The sequence below is a fragment of the Arachis duranensis genome, chromosome 1 (genome assembly GCF_000817695.3).
Source record: "Arachis duranensis cultivar V14167 chromosome 1, aradu.V14167.gnm2.J7QH, whole genome shotgun sequence".
NCBI classification, from domain to species: domain Eukaryota; kingdom Viridiplantae; phylum Streptophyta; class Magnoliopsida; order Fabales; family Fabaceae; genus Arachis; species Arachis duranensis.
This window is the reverse complement of record NC_029772.3, coordinates 52,143,029-52,162,971: the sequence shown is the minus strand read 5'-3', so window position 1 is coordinate 52,162,971 and position 19,943 is coordinate 52,143,029.

The window sequence follows — 19,943 nt, the reverse complement described above, 5'->3', positions numbered from 1 at the left end:
TTATTGACTGTCGCAAAATGTCTTCACATATTTACGTCTATTATTTTAAGATTAACTTCCCATTTTTATTTTCAATATTCGAGTGCATTTTTTTCATGTATGATTAATTAAAGAAATTAGGCTAGCTAGGTTAAGAAATCAAGAAAGACTTGGGAAGATAAAACTAATAATTTTTTAGGGCTTAGCTAACTTTAACTTTTTTGTTTGATATTAGATAAGAAATTTTAGGGATATTTTGATTATACTAATTGTTTTTAATTATTCATATACTTGATATCAGGCCTAAACAATTACATAAGATAAGAGAAAATAATTTCTCGTTAGTGGTCTAATCAAAATAATCATCTTTCCTATTAGATCTCTAATGTTAAAACATATTTATCCTAGTAACAAGTTATGTATTCACTGAATTTTAATTTTAAAATTTTTATGTTTAAATGTTGAATTTGCGATATATCAAGTGAGCCTAAATAAATTGGATAGTAAAAATTTGAGTTCACTCAACATACTATATGTACAAAAAATAATAAGCAATAATAAAAAGGGTAACCACATTGAATAATAAAATTGTTAATAATGATAATGATTAAGATTTAATTTGGTGTTACGTTGTTCATAAAGGGCACATTGTTGCTACTCTTCATCAAGATTTTGTTATGGCAGTAAAACATATGGGGGATTGGGAAGAATGCAAGGATATGGATCCCAATTTCACGCTCTCAGACAAGTCGTAATCAAGGCCAGAGGCTGCAAGCGCAGTCCTATAACAAAATAAGTATTATATGCTACTAATATGTGTCTTTTAATTTAATATAGTAGGCCTTGTTAATTTAATTATTATTGTACTATTAACAATATGAAAGATTTTTTTTATATATTTAGATCAGTCAGTTAGTTTTTATTTTTAAAGATTGAAACTGAAAAATTGAGATTCTGCATTGTATTTAATAATTAAAAATTAGAACTAAAATTTTAGATGTAATAGTAGTAAAATTTTAACTTTTTTGCATCACGTTGTTATGGTGGGAAGAAATTGGTGGAAGAGGTAATTATTCTGTGTTGAGCGACTTAAAAAGCAAGGAACTTGACGATATTTGAAGGGAAACACTAACTGTCAGAAGACACCATTATTATAAGAAAAATGCTGCTGAACACTATCGAATTTATTAGTAGAAAAACGAAATTAATTCGATAATAATAAATTTATTGTAAGATTTTTTTGTCGGTTTTAATTTGACAGTATAAACTTTGTCGGTAAATATTTATCGTCAAATTTTATTGTTTGCCGATAATTTGTGTGGATTTTGTGGCGGAATTTGTAAGACCCGGTTAATTAACGGCTAATTAACCCATAAATGACAATTTATTCTAGAAAGCCAAAAATGTGATTTTTATGGCTTAATATGATAGAGGAGGTTGAGACAAGAATTTCGATACCAATTTTATAGAATTCGGACAAAGATTGGACCGAACGTGCCAAACCGGACCAACCGAACCCAAAGTGGGCCCTTGGCCCAACATAACTAAACCCTAAAACCATAGTTTTCAGCATTCTCTCTCCTCACTTATCACTCAAACACGCTGAAATTAGAAGAGATGGGGGAAGAACACTCTCTCAAGTTCTATCTCTCCCTTGATCTTCAAACCACCATAACTTTTGATCTAGAACTCCGATTGCCGCATCGTTTGCGGCCATGCGTTCACCGCGGAGAGCTCTACAAAACCCATACAATTAATCTTGAGGTAAGCCACATTTTTCTCTTCGAATTTCCAGCTTTGATTTCGAGTTCATGAGCAAAAATGTTGAGATTTTAGGCTCTTTGATGTTATAGGACCCAACTCTCTTGAAGGAGAAGGTTAATCTTGTCTCCTTGGATCTTGGGTGTGGTAAGATTCTCAACCCTAGTATAATTTGTTGTTCTATGATGTTTGGGTATTGAGATGTTGTGTATGGATATGATGATTGTGGCTTAGGTTATGTATGTGTGAATATTGGAGCTTGATTAGTGATATTGAAAAGTTTAAAAAGGGATTTGGTGGTGAAAAATCTGTTCTTGGAGGTGTTGAGGCCGTGAGAGCTTGAGGAAAAGTGGTTTGGAAGTGCTCCGGTTGAGCTTGAAAAATCGGCTAAGGTATGGTCTCGGTTTCCCGTATCTAATATGTAATGTGGTAGGAAATACTTAGACTAGAGGCCCTAAGATAGGCATTGAATTGTTGATGTTGTTGAATGGTTGAAATATATGATGTGGTCATATATGTGATGATGATTATTGATGCCTTGATGGTATGATGTATGAGAAATATGCATGTTGTGATATATGCTTGATGATTGATTACGGTTGAATTGTGGGTGGAACCATGTTGATGGTGAATATGATATTGATTTGTACAATGATGATTTAATGGAATTGGTGTTGTTGAAAATTGGCATGAGGAAGAGTATTTGATATGTCAATGTGTTTGAGTTTGAGCCACTTGGGTGAAGTGGGTTAAAATGATGGGATGGTGATTTTGTGAATTGTGGTAAAGTGTCAATGTGTGAGTTGAGGAGGATTGATGTTGAATTTGATATATTTTGATTGATTTCAAAGAAAAGGGATGAAATTGGCATGTTTTGATTGATTTTGAAAAGAGCTGAAAATGGCTTGTTTTGAAAATGGCACTTTGTGGTTTTGTATGAATAACATGGTTTTTGGGCATACTTTGGTGGGACATAACTTGGACTACGGATCTCCGTTTTGTGCCAAATCTGTTTAGAAATGAAATTGGATCCGGGATGTCCATGCCGTTCGAAGAACGAGTGAAAAACGATTTAAAATGAGAAAGTTATGTCCGTTGGAAGATTGGGGGTTGAATCTGTGAATTCTGCAGCTTTGAACTTAGAAAATTTTTAGCAGAATGACCCCCCGCGCGTACGCGCCGTTCTTCTAGAAAGCACCATCCACGCGTGCGCGTGGTGTGCGCGGGCGCGCCGATGTGCTGCACCCAATGCCCAGCCATTTTTCAGAGAGTTGTGCCAGAACTGTGCCAGATTTGTGCCTGGGGCACGAGAGCACCCACGCGTACGTGTAGCTGACGCGTGCGCGTCGCTTGGCTATTTTTCAATCCACGCGTTAACGTGCATGACACATATGCGTCGATGAGTTTTGTGGCCATCCACGCGTGCGCGTGGAGTGCGCGTAAGCCTGGCCCTGTTTTCATCCCAAAGTTGATTTTTGAGTTTTAAAAGCCAAATTTCATACTTCTAAGCCTCCGATCTCACCACTTATGTCTTAAATCATTATTATATGCCTAGCAATGAGAAAAGGGCTAGGGAATGTGATAACTTGCGAGTGAAGCAAGGGAAAAATGAATGATCAATGAAGATCAAAGATGATTATGTGAGATGCAGAGGATGGCGGTGGAAGTGCTTGTTATGCCATGGGCCGAAGGGCCGTAATTGTTAATGAATTGGTTGGTTATAGATTTAACCGTGAGCCGGATGGCTAGATTATTGCCGTGTTACGGCGGAGCCATGATTATGGCTAAGTATAAATGCATATATGCTGTTGAATGAATTGTGAATGTTGCACTTCCACTGTTGGAGATGAGAGTTTCCCTGGAAGGAAGCAGTGGCTAGCCACCACGTGCTCCAAGTTGAGACTCGAAGCTCTTTTGACCCTATGTCGTAAGGGTGGCCGGGCACTGTGAAAGCCCCGGATGAGCTCGCCCCCGTAAATATTCACCAGTGAAGGTGATGGATATATATCATGATTATGATCAAGTTTATGATGAGTATAACTCGAGTTGGGGATGCGCGACAGAGGGACAGTCCAATGGTTAGCTACCAGGACTTGTCGGGTTAGCTCTATAACCGATAGATGATATTATCAGCCATTAGGGACAGGCATTCATCATATGCATACTATGTAGATTGATTGAGATTGCCTATTTGACTGTATATTACTTGCTATTTGTCTAAATGTCTTAGTTGTTCCTATTTGTATATCTCTTGTCTGATATAACTGTGTTTGCTATATTATACTCCTGCTGGTGGTTGGGAGGTCTGAAGGAATTGGAAATGGAAGTATTAGTTAGACTGAAGGATCTTTAGTCAGATGCCCTTTATGGTTTAGCTTGTTTATAAGCTTTGATTTATCTGAAGGAAGTTCTAGGATTGCCCTCGGCTTTCCTCTATTATTATGTATTATATATGTGGAAGCTGTTACCATGCTGGGGACCTCTGGTTCTCACCTATGCAGATTTTGTGGTTTTCAGATACAGGACGTGAGGCTTCTCGCTGAAGCATGATGGAGACTTCTCGATTAGCGAAGATCCTTTGTTCTCGGGACTCTGTTTTGGTTTATATATTTTGTTTAGATGCTTTTATCTCCATTAAATAATACAAACTGTGATAACTCCTCTTATAGGAGATTTTGGAGAATAGGTTCTCAGTTTTGTGTCCCTTTGGGTTTTCCTTGGGGTTTCCTATTTTATTTACTTGTATATATACATATGTCTCTTTTGTATATATATAATCTCGCGCGGGTTTATCCTTGTTCGTTACGTTATCGATCGGAGTGTTGCACTTTCGAGTTGCAATTTTTGTTTACCCCCCTTTTTCTACAAAGGCTCCTAGTTATAATCAATCATTCATACTACTATATGTACTAAATTTTTATTTTAGAGGTCGTAATACCTTGCCATCTCTGAATTATGACTTAAGCATAAGACTCTGTATGGTAGGGCGTTACATTATGGTATCAGAGCAGTTCGTTCCTATAGAGCCTGAGGGACGGACTGACTATGCTTCTGTGCATTCTCTGTATGTGTGTTATGTGCTATTAGTATATATGCTTGATATAATTGGCATAAACGTTCATGAGCATGCATTTGGGACTTTGAAGCACTATACTTCCGGTATTGAGACTGATCAACTTAATATCGATTGTTTGGTGTGTATAAGAACCAGATGGCGCCTCATGGACGCGGTAGAGGCCGTGGAAGAGGTCGTACTAATGCTCGTGCACCGGAGATTAACCCTAATGATCCGGTGAACTTTATGACGGCGTTGGAGAATATGGTTGTTGCTATGCAAGCCACTGCTGAGGCTCTTGGTCAACAGATGAACAATCATGGTAATGATGGAGGTGGAGTTCAGGGCCCGATGACACTGGCAAACTTTTTGAAGGTTAATCCACCTATGTTTAAAGGATCTACTAGCCCGACTGAGGCCGATACATGGTTTCAGACTATGGAGCGAGCACTACAAGCGCAGGTGGTACCTGAAGGACAGCGTGTCGAGTTTGCTACCTATTTGCTCATTGGTGAAGCGTCACATTGGTGGCAAGGTATCTGACGTTTTCTGCAGCAGGGTGATGACTATATCACCTGGAATGTCTTCCAAGAGGAGTTCTATAAGAAGTACTTTCCAACTTCTGCCAGGACGGCTAAGGAACTTGAGTTACTACAGCTGAAGCAGGGTACCATGTCCGTATCTGAGTATTCTGACAAGTTTGAAGAGCTGTTCAGGTTCTCTTGTATGTGCTAAGGGACTCTGGTGGAGTATGAGGAATGGAAGTGTGTTAAGTATGAAGGAGGACTCCAGAGCGATATCTTCAGCTCAGTGGGACCAATGGAGATCAGAACTTTCTCCGAATTGGTGAACAAGTGTAGGGTTGCTGAAGAGTGTGTGAAGAAGGCAGCTGCTGAGAAAAGAAGTTATAAGGATCATTCCCACAAAATCGAAGGAAGAGCTTTGCAGCTAGAGGTCCGCCTTTCAAGAGGGGAGGTTCCTTTAGGAGGGCCAACAACAACAACTCCCAAGGGAAAAGGTTTGGGAAGCAGCCTCAGAATGATCAAGCTTGTACTAGGTGTGGGAGTCACCATTCGGGAGCACCATGCAAGGCCGGATGGGGTTTGTGCTACAATTGTGGAAAAGCGGGGCATAAAGCCGCAAGCTGTCCGGAGAAGCAGAAACAAGGTGCTGGGAAAGCACAACAGACTGGTCGGGTGTTCACCACCTCAGCTATAGGTGCCGAGGGATCCGAGACACTCATTCGAAGTAACTGTGAAATGGCTGGTCAAACATTAAATGCTTTATTTGATTCGGGAGCATCGCATTCATTCATTGCATTTGAGAAAGCCCATGAGTTAGGATTGAAGATTATAACCTTAGTTTATGACCTAAAAGTGTATAATGCTACCCATGAAGCCATGGTAACTAGGTTAGGATGCCCGAAAGTTTCCTTTAGATTCAAGCAGCATGATTTTGTTCATAATTTAGTCTGCTTGCCAATGATCGGTCTTGATCTTATCTTGGAATTGGACTGGTTATCTGAGAACCATGTCCTGCTTGATTGTTCTACAAAGTCGGTGTACTTTATGCCGGAGGATACCAAAGGGCCGGTCGTTGTGAATAATTATTAATTGAATTCGATGATGGTGAACTGTTCCGGAACCGAATGTCAGGGTATCCTGTTGTTAACCGCGGGTGTTTCGGGTGATGATCAAAGGTTGGAGCAGATTCCAGTTGTGTGTGAGTTTTCGGAAGTGTTTTCCGATGATATTGACGAGTTTCCACCTAACCGAGAGGTTGAGTTTGCTATTGAATTGGTGCCTGGGGCGGGACCAATCTCGAGTGCTCCTTATAGGATGTCACCATTAGAGATGGCCGAGATAAAGTCTCAATTAGAGAATTTGTTGGGTAAGAACTTTATCCGACCAAGTGTTTCCCCGTGGGGTGCTCCAGTGTTACTGGTAAAGAAGAAGGATGGGAGTATGCGGCTCTGTGTGGATTACAGGCAGCTGAACAAGGTCACAAAAAGAATAAGTACCCATTACCGAGAATTGATGATCTCATGGATCAGTTACAAGGACCTGGGATTTTCTCCAAGATCGATTTACGATCCGGTTATCACCAGATAAGGGTGAGGGGTGAGGATATCCCTAAGACCACTTTCAGGACTCGTTAAAGTCATTACGAGTACATTGTAATGTCTTTTGGGTTGACGAACGCTCCTGCAGTGTTTATGGATTACATGAATAGAGTGTTCCATCCGTTTCTGGATAAATTCGTTGTTGTCTTCATTGACGATATACTGATTTACTACAAGACTGAAGAAGAGCATGCGGAACACTTGAGGACCGTATTGCAGATTCTAAAGGAGAAGAAACTCTATGCAAAACTGTCTAAGTGTGAGTTCTGGAAGAGTGAGGTGAAGTTTTTGGGGCATGTCGTGAGTAAACAGGGGATAGCAGTTGATCCATCTAAGGTGGAGGTAGTGATGGAATGGAAGCAACCAACCACCGTAACGGAGATAAGGAGTTTTCTGGGCTTAGTTGGCTATTACCGAAGGTTTATCGAGGGCTTTTCACAGATAGCCTTGCCAATGACCAAGTTAACCCGCAAAGACACTCCGTTTGTTTGGACTCCTGAGTGCGAGGAGAGCTTTTAGGCATTGAAGAAAAAGTTGACCACTGCACCTGTGTTAGTGTTACCTGAGCCGAACGAACCGTTTGGGGTGTACTGTGATGCCTCATTAAAGGGTCTAGGGTGTGTGCTGATGCAGCATCATAATGTGGTGGCGTATGCCTCACGGCAGTTGAGATCGCACGAAGTTAATTACCCTACGCACGATTTGGAGCTTGCTGCGGTTGTGTTTGCCTTGAAGGTGTGGAGGCATTACCTCTATGGGGTTAAGTTCCAAATTTTCTCTGATCATAAGAGCTTGAAGTACCTCTTTGATCAGAAAGAGCTTAATATGAGGCAGAGGAGGTGGATGGAATTGTTGAAGGACTATGACTTTGAGTTGCATTACCATCCGGGAAAGGCGAACATAGTAGCGGATGCGTTGAGTCGGAAGTCGTTGTATGCTGCTTGGATGACACTTCAAGAAGAAAAGTTGCTTAAGGAGTTTGAGAGCCTGAAAATTGGTGTTCAAGAAGTGTCTGGGACTCTGTGTTTTGAGTCGATTACAGATCTCGAGTGACTTTAAGTCCGAACTCCTGAAGGCTCATGTGGATGATGGCGCATTGTCGAAGGTGTTACCGGCCATTGAGCAAGGAAAACAGTGGAGAGTGTCGAAAGAAAAAGATGGGTTATGGAGATTCAAGGGTAGAATCATTGTGCCGGATGTTGGCACTTTGAGGCAGGATATCTTAAAGGAGGCACACAAAAGTGGATTCTCCATTCACCCGGGAAGTACTAAGATGTACCATGATTTAAAGGCGATGTTTTGGTGGCTGGGTATGAAAAATGATGTGGCGAAATATGTTTCAATGTGATTAACTTGTGAAAAGGTAAAGATTGAACATCAAAGACCTTCCGGAATGTTGTAACCTCTAGAGATTCCACAATGGAAGTGGGAAAGTATTGCAATGGACTTTGTGTCAGGATTGCCAAGGACTAGGGCTGGTTTTGATGCTATCTGGGTGATTGTGGACCGACTGACGAAGTCAGCTCACTTTTTACCCATTCGGATGACTTACACCCTTGAGGAGCTAGCACGATTATACATAAAGGAAGTTGTGAGACTTCATGGCGTACCTACTACTATAATCTCTGATAGAGATCCTCGATTCACTTCAAGGTTCTGGAGTGCATTTCAGAAAACTTTTGGAACCCGATCAAGCTTGAGTACAGCTTACCATCCTCAAACAGATGGTCAATCCGAGAGGATGATCCAAACACTAGAGGATATGTTGAGAGCTTGTGTCTTGGACCAACCGGCGAGTTGGGATCGGTATATGCTGTTAGTGGAGTTTACATACAATAATAGTTACCATGCAAGCATCAGAATGGCTCCGTATGAGGCCTTGTATGGGAGGAAATGTCAATCTCCGCTATGTTGGTATGAAGTTGGAGAGAAAGGCTTGTTGGGGCCGGAGATTATGGCTGAGACCACTAAACAAGTCAAGAAAATTTGAGAGAGGATACTTACAGCGCAGAGTCGTCAGAAGAATTACGCCGATCAGAGGCGGAAACCCTTGGAATTTGAGGAAGGAGATCATGTTTTCCTTAAGGTTACTCCAAATACAGGAGTAGGTAGGGCGATTAAGGCAAAGAAGTTGAATCCTAGATACATTGGTCCATTTCAGATCCTGGAGAGGATTGGACCGGTGGCGTATTGGATGGCTCTACCACCACACCTTTCGAACCTGCACGACGTATTTCATGTGTCGCAGCTTCGGAAGTACACTCTTGATGCTAGCCATGTGTTGGAACCTGAATCGGTTCAGTTAAGAGAAGATTTGACGCTTCCAGTGGCTCCTGTTAGAATTGATGATACTAGTATCAAACGGTTGCGTAGAAAAGAGGTTTCATTAGTCAAAGTGGCATGAAGTCGAGGCGGTGTTGAGGAACACACTTGGGAACTTGAGTCGGAGATGCGAACGGATTATCCGCACTTATTCTCAGGTAATTGAATTTGAATTTTGTGGGCAAAATTCCCAATTAGGTGGGTAGAATGTAAGACCCAGTTAATTAACAGCTAATTAACCCATAAAAAAGAATTTATTCTAGAAAGCCAAAAATGTGATTTTTATGGCTTAATATGATAGAGGAGGTTGAGACAAGAATTTCGGTACCAATTTTATATAATTCGGACCAAGATTGGACCGAACGGGCCAAATCGGGCCAACCGGACCCAAAGTGGGCCCTTGGCCCAACATAACTAAATCCTAAAACCCTAGTTTTCATTATTCTCTCTCCTCAATTATCACTCAAACACGCTGAAATTAGAAGAGAGGGGGGAAGAACACTCTCTCAAGTTCTATCTCTCCCTTGATCTTCAAACCACCATAACTTTTGATCTAGAGCTCCGATTGCCGCACCGTTTGCGGCCACGCGTTCACCGCAGAGAGCTCTACAAAAACCATACAATTAATCTTGAGGTAAGCCACATTTTGCTCTTTGAATTTCCAGCTTTGATTTCGAGTTCATGAGCAAAAATGTTGAGATTTTGGGCTCTTTGATGTTATAGAACCCAACTTTCTTGAAGGAGAAGGTTAATCTTGTCTCTTTGGATCTTGGGTGTGGTAAGATTATTAAACCTAGTGTAATTTGTTGTTCTATGATGTTTGGGTATTGAGATGTTGTGTATGGGTATGATGATTATAACTTAGGTTGTGTATGTGTGAATATTGGAGCTTGATTAGTGATATTGAAAAGCTTGAAAAGGAACTTGGTGGTAAAAAATCTGTTCTTGGAGGTGTTGAAGCCTTGAGAGCTTGAGAAAAAGTGGTTTGGAAGTGATCCGATTGAGCTTGGGAAATCGGCTAAGGTATGGTCTCGGTTTCCCGTATCTAATATGTAATGTGGTAGGAAATACTTAGGCTAGAGGCCCTAAGATAGGCATTGAATTGTTGATGTTGTTGAATGGTTAAAATATATGATGTGGTCATATATATGATGATGATTATTGATGCCTTGATGGTATAATGTATGAGAAATAGCATGTTGTGCTATATGCTTGATGATTGATTATGGTTGAATTGTGGGTGGAACCATGTTGATGGTGAGTATGATATTGATTATGTACAATGATGATTTAATGGAATTGGTGTTGTTGAAAATTGGCATTAGGAAGAGTATTTGATATGTCAATGTGTTTGAGTTTGAGCCACTTGGGTGAAGTGGGTTAAAATGATGGGATGGTGATTTTGTGAATTGTGGTAAAGTGTCACTGTGTGAGTTGAGGAGGCTTGATGTTGAATTTGATATATTTTGATTGATTTCAAAGAAAAGGGATGAAATTGTCATGTTTTGATTGATTTTGAAAATAGTTGAAAATGGCTTGTTTTGAAAATGGCACTTTGTGGTTTTATATGAAAAACATGGTTTTGGGCATACTTTGGTGGGACATAACTTGAACTAGGATCTCCGTTTTGTGCCAAATCTATTTAGAAATGAAATTGGATCCGGGATGTCCATGCCGTTTGAAGAACGGGTGAAAAACGATTTAAAATGAGAAAGTTATGTCCGTTGGAAGATTGGGGTTGAATCTGTGAATTCTGCAGCTTTGAACATAGAAAATTTTTAGTAGAATGACCCCCCGCACGTAGGCGCACTTGGCGCGTACGCGCCGTTCTTCTAGAAAGTGCCATCCACGCGTGCGCGTGGTGTGCGTGTGCGCGCCGATGTGCTGCACCCAATGCCCAGCCATTTTTCAGAGAGTTGTGCCAGAACTGTGCCAGATTTGTGCCTGGGGCACGAGAGCACCCACGCGTACGCGTGGCTGACGCGTGCGCGTCGCTTGGCTATTTTTCAATCTACGCGTTAGCGTGCATGACGCATACGCGACGATGAATTTTGTGGCCATCCACGCGTGCGCGTGGAGTGCGCGTACGCCTGGCCTTGTTTTCATCCCAAAGTTGATTTTTGAGTTTTAAAAGCCAAATTTCATACTTCTAAGCCTCCGATCTCACCACTTATGTCTTAAATCCTTATGATATGCCTAGCAATGAGAAAAGGGCTAGGGAATGTGGTAACTTGCGAGTGAAGCAAGGGAAAAATGAATGATCAACGAGGATCGAAGATGATTATGTGAGATGCGGAGGATGGCGGTGGAAGTGCTTCTTATGCCATGGGCCGAAGGGCCGTAATTGTTAATGAATTAGCTGGTTATGAATTTAACCGTGAGCCGGATGGCTAGATTATTGCCGTGTTACGGCGGAGCCATGATTATGGCTAAGTATAAATGCATATATGCTGTTGAATGAATTGTGAATGTTGCACTTCCACTGTTGGAGATGAGAGTTTCCCTGGAAGGAAGCAGTGGCTAGCCACCACGTGCTCCAGGTTGAAACTCGAAGCTTTTTTGACCATATGTCGTAAGGGTGGCCGGGCACTGTGAAAGCCCTAGATGAGCTTGCCCCCGTAAATATTCACCAGTGAATGTGATGAATATAGATCATGATTATGATCAAGTTTATGATGAGTATAACTCGAGTTGGGGATGCGCGACAGAGGGACAGTCCAATGGTTAGCTACCAGGACTTGTCGGGTTAGCTCTATAACCGACAGATGATATCATCAGCCATTAGGGACATGCATTCATCATATGCATACTATGTGGATTGATTGAAATTGCCTATTTGACTGCATATTACTTGCTATTTGTCTAAATGCCTTAGTTGTTCCTATTTGTATATCTCTTGTCTGATATAACTGTGTTTGCTATATTATACTCCTGCTGGTGGTTGGGAGGTCTGAAGGAATTGGAAAGGGAAGTATTAGTTAGACTGAAGGATCTTTAGTCAGATGCCCTTTATGGTTTAGCTTGTTTATAAGGTTTGATTTATCTAGAGGAAGTTCTAGGATTGCCCTCGCCTTTCCTCTATTATTATGTATTATATATGTGGAAGCTGTTACCATGCTGTGGACCTCTGGTTCTCACCCATGCGGATTTTTTTAGTTTTTAGATGCAGGACGTGAGGCTTCTCGCTGAAGCATGATGGAGACTTCTCGATTAGCGAAGATCCTTTGTTCTCGGGACTCTGTTTTGGTTTATATATTTTGTTTAGATGCTTTTTATCTCCATTAAATAATACAAACTGTGATGACTCCTCTTATAGGAGATTTTGGAGAATAGGTTCTCAGTTTTGTGTCCCCTTTGGGTTTCCTTGGGGTATCTTATTCTATTTATATGTATATATTGCTATGCTCATATATATAATCTCGCGCTGGTTTATCCTTGTTCGTTACGTTATCGATCGGAGTGTTGCGATTTTTGTTTACCCCCCTTTTTCTACAAAGGCTCCTAGTTATAATCAATCATTCATACTACTATATGTACTAAATTTTTATTTTAGAGGTCGTAATACCTTGCCATCTCTGAATTATGACTTAAGCATAAGACTCTGTATGGTAGGGTGTTACAGAATTGATTTTTCAAACTACGAGTATGTATTTGGTGTTAGCTAGTTAACGATGGATTTTTTCAACAGTAACTTTGGCACCAAACTGTTTTGTTCCCGCATTTTTACTGTCGGATATTTTTTTCGAAAAACTCGATAGTAAGTTCAATTTTTAAATATTTTTTTGATAAAATTAATTGTCAAATTCTAAATAAACAAAGTCGAAGATGTTAAATTATCAAGTTACAAATAAAATGAAAAGTCAAATAATATATAGAGAATATGATATAATCAAACAATGTATTAAAAAAACCCTAATCACTGAAAGTTGTTGTCGTCATCCCGCTAGTCCTACTGTTGAGGCGGCGGCCTAGGCGGTGATGTTTGTACTCCTCTATCAGCGCCGTTGCCACTAGCGCGCACCTGATCTTCATACGGCGCCATGTGTCGCTCCATTCGCTGAAATCGCTCTAACTCCCGCCTTCACTCCAGTCTGAAGTCATCTGTTTCTGTCATGCGTAAAAGGATCGCCTGATACATCTCTTAAGACTCTCTCATCTATATGGCATCATATGACTTAGCAGCAACACGCATCCATCAACAATAAAGAATTATTAAACACAATAAGCAGTGTAATCCCACTAAACTAAATCGAACCTATCTTAACAACTTAAATCTACTAAAACTAGAAAATTGAGTGTAAGTAAATTAAACCAACTAACTAAAATGGTTTGTATATAAAAGACTTAAAATAGTACTCACGTCGAAATTCCATCAAGCCAAACCATCATGATGAAGTCCAAGTTACCGTCGGATTTATTTACCTATAAATTTGACGTTAACTGCGTTGCCAATTTTTATCGTTAGTATTACCGTCAAAAAAGAGAATCGAATGGTAAAATTTATATTCAACGAATTTATTATTGAATTCGCCAGTAAATCTGCTGATAAATTTAACAATATTCAATATTTTTTTGTAGTAATTATTGCCGCTGCAAAACTTTAACTGAGCTTGACGATCATGAAACAAGACAAAGAACCCTAAATTTTCATTACTTTCCTTTTTCATTCTTAAGTTATCATAATATCTTTGTTCACTTAAAATGAATTTGGAGTCTTTACACTTGTATTGTGTTTTCTTTTTGTCCTAAATTACAGACTACAATGTATTTCTTTGATTTTTGGAATATAATTTAATATCTCTGGAAAAAATAGAGAAGAACGCAATGTATATTAATATATTAAGTTGCATTTAGTTTTGAGATTTGGATAAGGCAAGATTTTAAAAATATGAGAAAAAGAATAATAAAAATATAAAAGTTAATATTTTTTGTATTTTACTAGGTGAATTGAATATAAAATAAAAAAAATAAAAAATCTTATTTATCTTATTTTTTCTTTTCAAAAAGATACAATATTTATGTCCATGTCTCATCTATACAATTTTATGCATGTCTCTATATGTTTTTTTTTAAAAGCAGTACTACTTCCATTAAATTATCATTATCGGTTGTTAAGCATTAGTTGGATGATGATAATTGGGCACGGATTTGGTACGCTGCACATGTTTGCACACCAAAATGCTAAAATACTGTTTGACACACCGAAACGTCAGAAAGCATCAAAATAAAAATATTTATTTTCTTAGGGTCTTTTCTATAATTATATATAAAATAGAAGGGTCATTTTTTATTTTAATTTTTTAAATAAATATATTTAATTTAATTATTAAAATTAATTAAACACTCACTATTTAGTTAATTATTACCGCCCCTAACCTCTTCTTCCAGATTTTCTCCCTCCCCTTCCTCTGCGATAGCACACCACCCCCTTCCATTGTCTCTAGCACCGATAACGACCGAAATCTCCCCAACCTCTCTCCTACTCGCTTTTCCATCGCGCTAGCAACTCCTTTTTTTCCTCACTCAATTATGGTGGCTTCGGCAGCATCTTAACACCGAAAATTTCAACGACTCCATTCCTTCAGAAGTGTCCACGTCCTCATGCTCAACAGTGAGATCCACTTCCATAGCATAGAAATTGGTGAGGCTATTGACCAAAAGCATCTGCCCGGTGTACACGCAACAACATATCCCTCCTAATCTCATCCCTACCATACCGTAATCTTTCTCGTCGGCGCATCTGCGCCATAGTTGCTGTTAAGGCGTTGCTGCACACCTGAAGTATTGTCGTCTACCGATGCGGTTGCGGGCATTGGGGATGTCGTCATCGGAGGTGAAGGACCGTGTTAGTGAGGAGGGTCATGCGCGTTGGCAGCAAGAATATTGGCCAAGAAGCTATCCTGCCTACACGTTGTGCTATCATCGGAGGTGAAATCCCATCCTCTTCCACTTTGGCTTGATACCCCCACTCCGGCAACGATGTGTAAAATAATACAGCAAAAAAATATCTTATTCAATAAAAATTTCATTAATTTTGAATTAATTTAAATATCTAATTTTTAATTTTTTGATATAATACTACAAAACATTTTAAATTTAACAATAACCATCTTAAAACTAATATTTATAAAATTACTCCACTGACACAAAAAATATATAAAATATTAACTAACCAATCATGTGAAACTAAGTTTAGAAAGATCTTTACCATTAGATTAAAAAATATACAATAATCCAATGGTTTCTCATTAAAAGTGCTTACCGGTCAGCCAAATCACTTTTTGGCACTTCAGTGCGCAAACATCTTTGGCATACCAAATCCGTCCCCATGATAATTGATAATATAATAAGGAAGTAATTGAGAAGAGTGTGAAAAATGTGAATATTAAACAAACAGGAATAGGGACTATGCAATGTTAGAATTTGAAAAGAGAGTCTGCAGTCTGCACAGGTTATTTTGTGAAGGAAAGAAAGGAAGAAAGAGTGAAAAACTTGAGGCAAGGGTAGTAACACCCACCGTGCTGACAATTAGTCCCACACACACATGCATATGGCTGTGCTCTGCACACTGCACACTATTTAATTGAGCACTGAACTCTCCTCAACGCCGTCTGCATCTGCATGCATGTCCCCTACTGTTGCATATGCTTTGTAATGCAATTCAATGTAATGTACCACCAACACTAATTATAACAAGTGAATCACTTTAAAATATACTGAGTAGGTACGTTTGCGTTTCAACATTTTTTTTAAAGGTTATCCAATCTGCCATTTCTAAATGGTAAATACATGTTTAGCTAAAATGAACTACTAATAGCTAGCTAGTTTTGTTTTTAGCTGAATAGGGACTGATAATAAAACCTGTTGCATTCACACTACTTAATTACTCCTAAAAATCTAACTCGAATATGATATATTTAAGCACCATAAACAATTATTACTTGTACTATATCTGATGGTTTTGAACTTTGATTCAATTACTATTATTAGTTTATTTATTTTAACATTAACTATTATCAAGATTGTCAAACTCATGAAATTGATCTAAATTCAGATTCACGAGTTAATTCATAAATTTGTACGAATTTATCTATTATAAATTTTTAAAATAATACATATATTTAATTAAATCTAATCATTTAAAATTAACAATTTCAATATCAAAATAAAGAATAAACAAAATAGTTAAACAAATTATAATTAGTATCTTATATCACACATTCAAATACAACAAATCAACAATTAAATATTCTAAAAAACTAAAACTAAAATTTTCTAACATCGTCATCTTCCATAACAAATACTCAAAATTACGTACTAATTAAATCAACAATATCAAAACAATGGTAATGCAACAGAGTTGCAGATGGCATGGGCGCGAAGCAAAGTAGAGCAGAGACCAACAAAAATAGAGACTAAGGACGATGGCGTGAAGCAAAGCAGAGGGGTAAGAGAAGCAGGCGAATGGCGATGAACAGTGGCAACGTGGTGAATGGCGGCATAACGGCAAACGACAACAATGCGACATAATGAGAGTGTGAGACTTGAGTCGTAGGTGAGAAACAACACAATGAAAAAGGAGTGAGTCTGTCATTCTGTAGGTGTTTTGAAATCCTAGAAGGAAAATGCTTTTTTTTCTAAGTCTAAACAACGTCAATGAGGACAACGAAAATTTGCTAACTTGATCCTGGATTCACAAATTTGACGGAATTTGACTAAGTCCAGTTGAATCTATTTGAATTTATTCAAGATCAAGTTTATTTTCGAGTTAACTCGATTCTACTTTTAAACTCGTAAACTCGTACAAATTAACTTGCAAATTTGACAACAATAACTACTACTATATATAGATTATAGCCTAGGGTATTAAGTTGGACTTCAATGGGGTAAAAGGAAAGGCTAGCTACCTAGGGTTAGTTCTTCATATGCAATCAATTTCTTTGCCTTATTTGAGGCTTTAAGCCATTGAATTGGTTCTAAGAGCCAAAAGCAAAATCAAAATAAAAACAGAAAGAAAGAAAAAAAGACACAAGGGGTAAAGAAAAAGACAACTATTAAAAATAAATTAAAGAAATTATTTTAATTAATAAATTTTTGAAAAATGTTAGATAAACAAATTATTTTTGTAATTAAATTTGATCAAGTCTTTTTTCTTTTTCTTCATATGCATCTTTTCTTTTTTCTTTAATTGATTTTTATTGTGTCAATAAACTATATATTGTTAAATTTAGTTATCAAAATAACAATAGCCATGTAGTATCACGGGTTTTATTTCTTCCTCTCTCTCTAATGGTTGATCTTTATTTTTATTTATATTGATAAAATTGATGAAGCTCAAGAAATATTTAAAAATATTGTAGTAAATTATTAAATACTAATAGAATGAATGACTCGTCATGAGAAAAATAAAATGCAAATTTTATCAAAATAAAAGCCACACTTCTTAAGAGAAAATTTATACTACTTTCTATAGTGATTAAGAAAACTGAGTTTCCAAATAAGTCACAACCATTTTTTATACTTGTTATATAGATATATAGATTTTAATTTTGTTTTTTAGTAAAAACAAAGCATCTCCTACTTTGATGCCCACCTATCAACCTTTGTCGTTATAATAATGTGGACCACCTAATCACCTATCGAATATTTGACCATGCATTATTATTACTTTGTCAAACGCAACTTTGTGAGAGAAAATGCTGCTGTGTTTATAGATTTGTACTTCATAATTGGCCTGGACAACTGGTAAAGGATAGTTATTGTTCCCTCCAAATACTACAATAGTTTGTTTAATTGTTAGGAGAATGATATAATGCACTATATTGAACTCAATAGTACATAAATGCATTAAGTGTAACCTAGTAGCTAGTAGTTCAAACATAGTGCATAGTAATAAATTAGCTTAAATATACATCTAAATTATCCACTTTTCTAAACAAAACTGCGTTGTTTAACTTCTTTCTCACCGCATTTTTTTGGTAAATATGATTTTTCTTGGTATTATGACAATTATCTTGAACGGTCAAAATTATAATGATCATTTTAAAATGATAATTTTGAATTATTTAAAACAACAGTTTTTGAGTTGTTTAAAATTGTGGGTTAAACTCGCTTTTTTTAACTGGATTAAAATGGTCAGAAATTATTTTTAATATGAAAATGAAGATGATTTAGTTGAATATTGATATTTGAAGTGTATTATAGTATTGTGGAATTCATTCAACACGCCCCCACGTGTTGCACCACGCCCCCCACGTGTTGGCCAATACGCTGTCACGTGTCCAACACGCCCCCCACGTGTTGGCCAAGATGCTGACACGTGTTCAATACGCCTCCCACGTGTTGACTTTTTACCTACAAAATCCACCCATCTGTAATTATACCAAATAATCCCATTTCCCAAAAAAATACTAATATTTCTTCCATATAAAAAAAATCAGCCTAAAATGGTAGATTTGTGTAATTGTGTTTCTTAAAATGGCATCAAAATTGTCGTAATTTTCAAAACAACAATGCTAGGGAACCAACTCTATATAAGCCAAGAATCAGCCAATTGGTAAACCAGAACTACCGGTAACTTTAACCGGATGTTGCTACTGATAGACACATGGAAAATTGGATGGTTTTGAATATGATTTCTATGTTTCATGTGTTACGCATTAATAAAACATAATTAATTATATGGAACCAACTAATGAATGATCAAAGCATCTGTTCCGTGATTCTCTGCTAATACTAGCGTATCTTTCCTCATGTTTTGAACGTGGTCAATAATAATTTAACAAACAAATTAAATTATAAATTAATAAAACTAATTATAATTAATTATATTGTTCCATTTTTGGCTGATTATTAGTTGGTTTCATATACTTTTCCTTTTCCAAAATGTCAATAATTGTGGTTTAATAATGTACGAGAAGTGCACTACGTAATTTTTTTAAAAAATGCCACAATTACCTTAAAAATTGTTACTGGTAATTGGTTAAAAGAAATGATTATTAGTTAAAAAATTAGTTCTCTAGTAACACGAAATGTATAAAAGAGAAAACTTGTTAACAAAAACCTTTAAAAAAAACAGAAAAACCAGTGCTGATTAAAATTAAAATTGCCTTTAAATCTAATTATATATCTGATATCTAAAATTTAGCGCAAAACCTTCTCATGCAAATATTTTGTAGCCTTCTTTGCAGTCTTTTGCTCCTTCAAATCCCTTTCAATCAATTACTTTTGTCTGTTCATTTCTGGTGCTTTATTTACTTTAAAATGAAGAGAATTTAAGATGTGTTTCTTCCACGGACATTAATATTCAATAGTACAACAAAAAAAAATATTTTTAAATATGAAAAATTGTTACGTAAAGTGACACAGATCCAAAAAATTTTGTGAGTGAGGTAAAATATACATAATATAATAATAATTTTTATATTATACTTTATTATTATAAAATATAATTAGTCTTTAAATTATCTAACAAATTAAAATATTAAAATAATAATTAAACAATAATGAAAAATATTAAAAGTTCATCAGAATTTATTAATTTTTGTTATTACTTTTAACTATTAATTTTTTAGTTTAGTAATCTAACAACATATTTTAGCCTATATTATTAAACATTAATGACTAACTGATAATTTTTTTAGCATTTTTTATAATAATATATGATTTAAAATTCTATTCTCTACCTAGATTTTATCTTTAAAA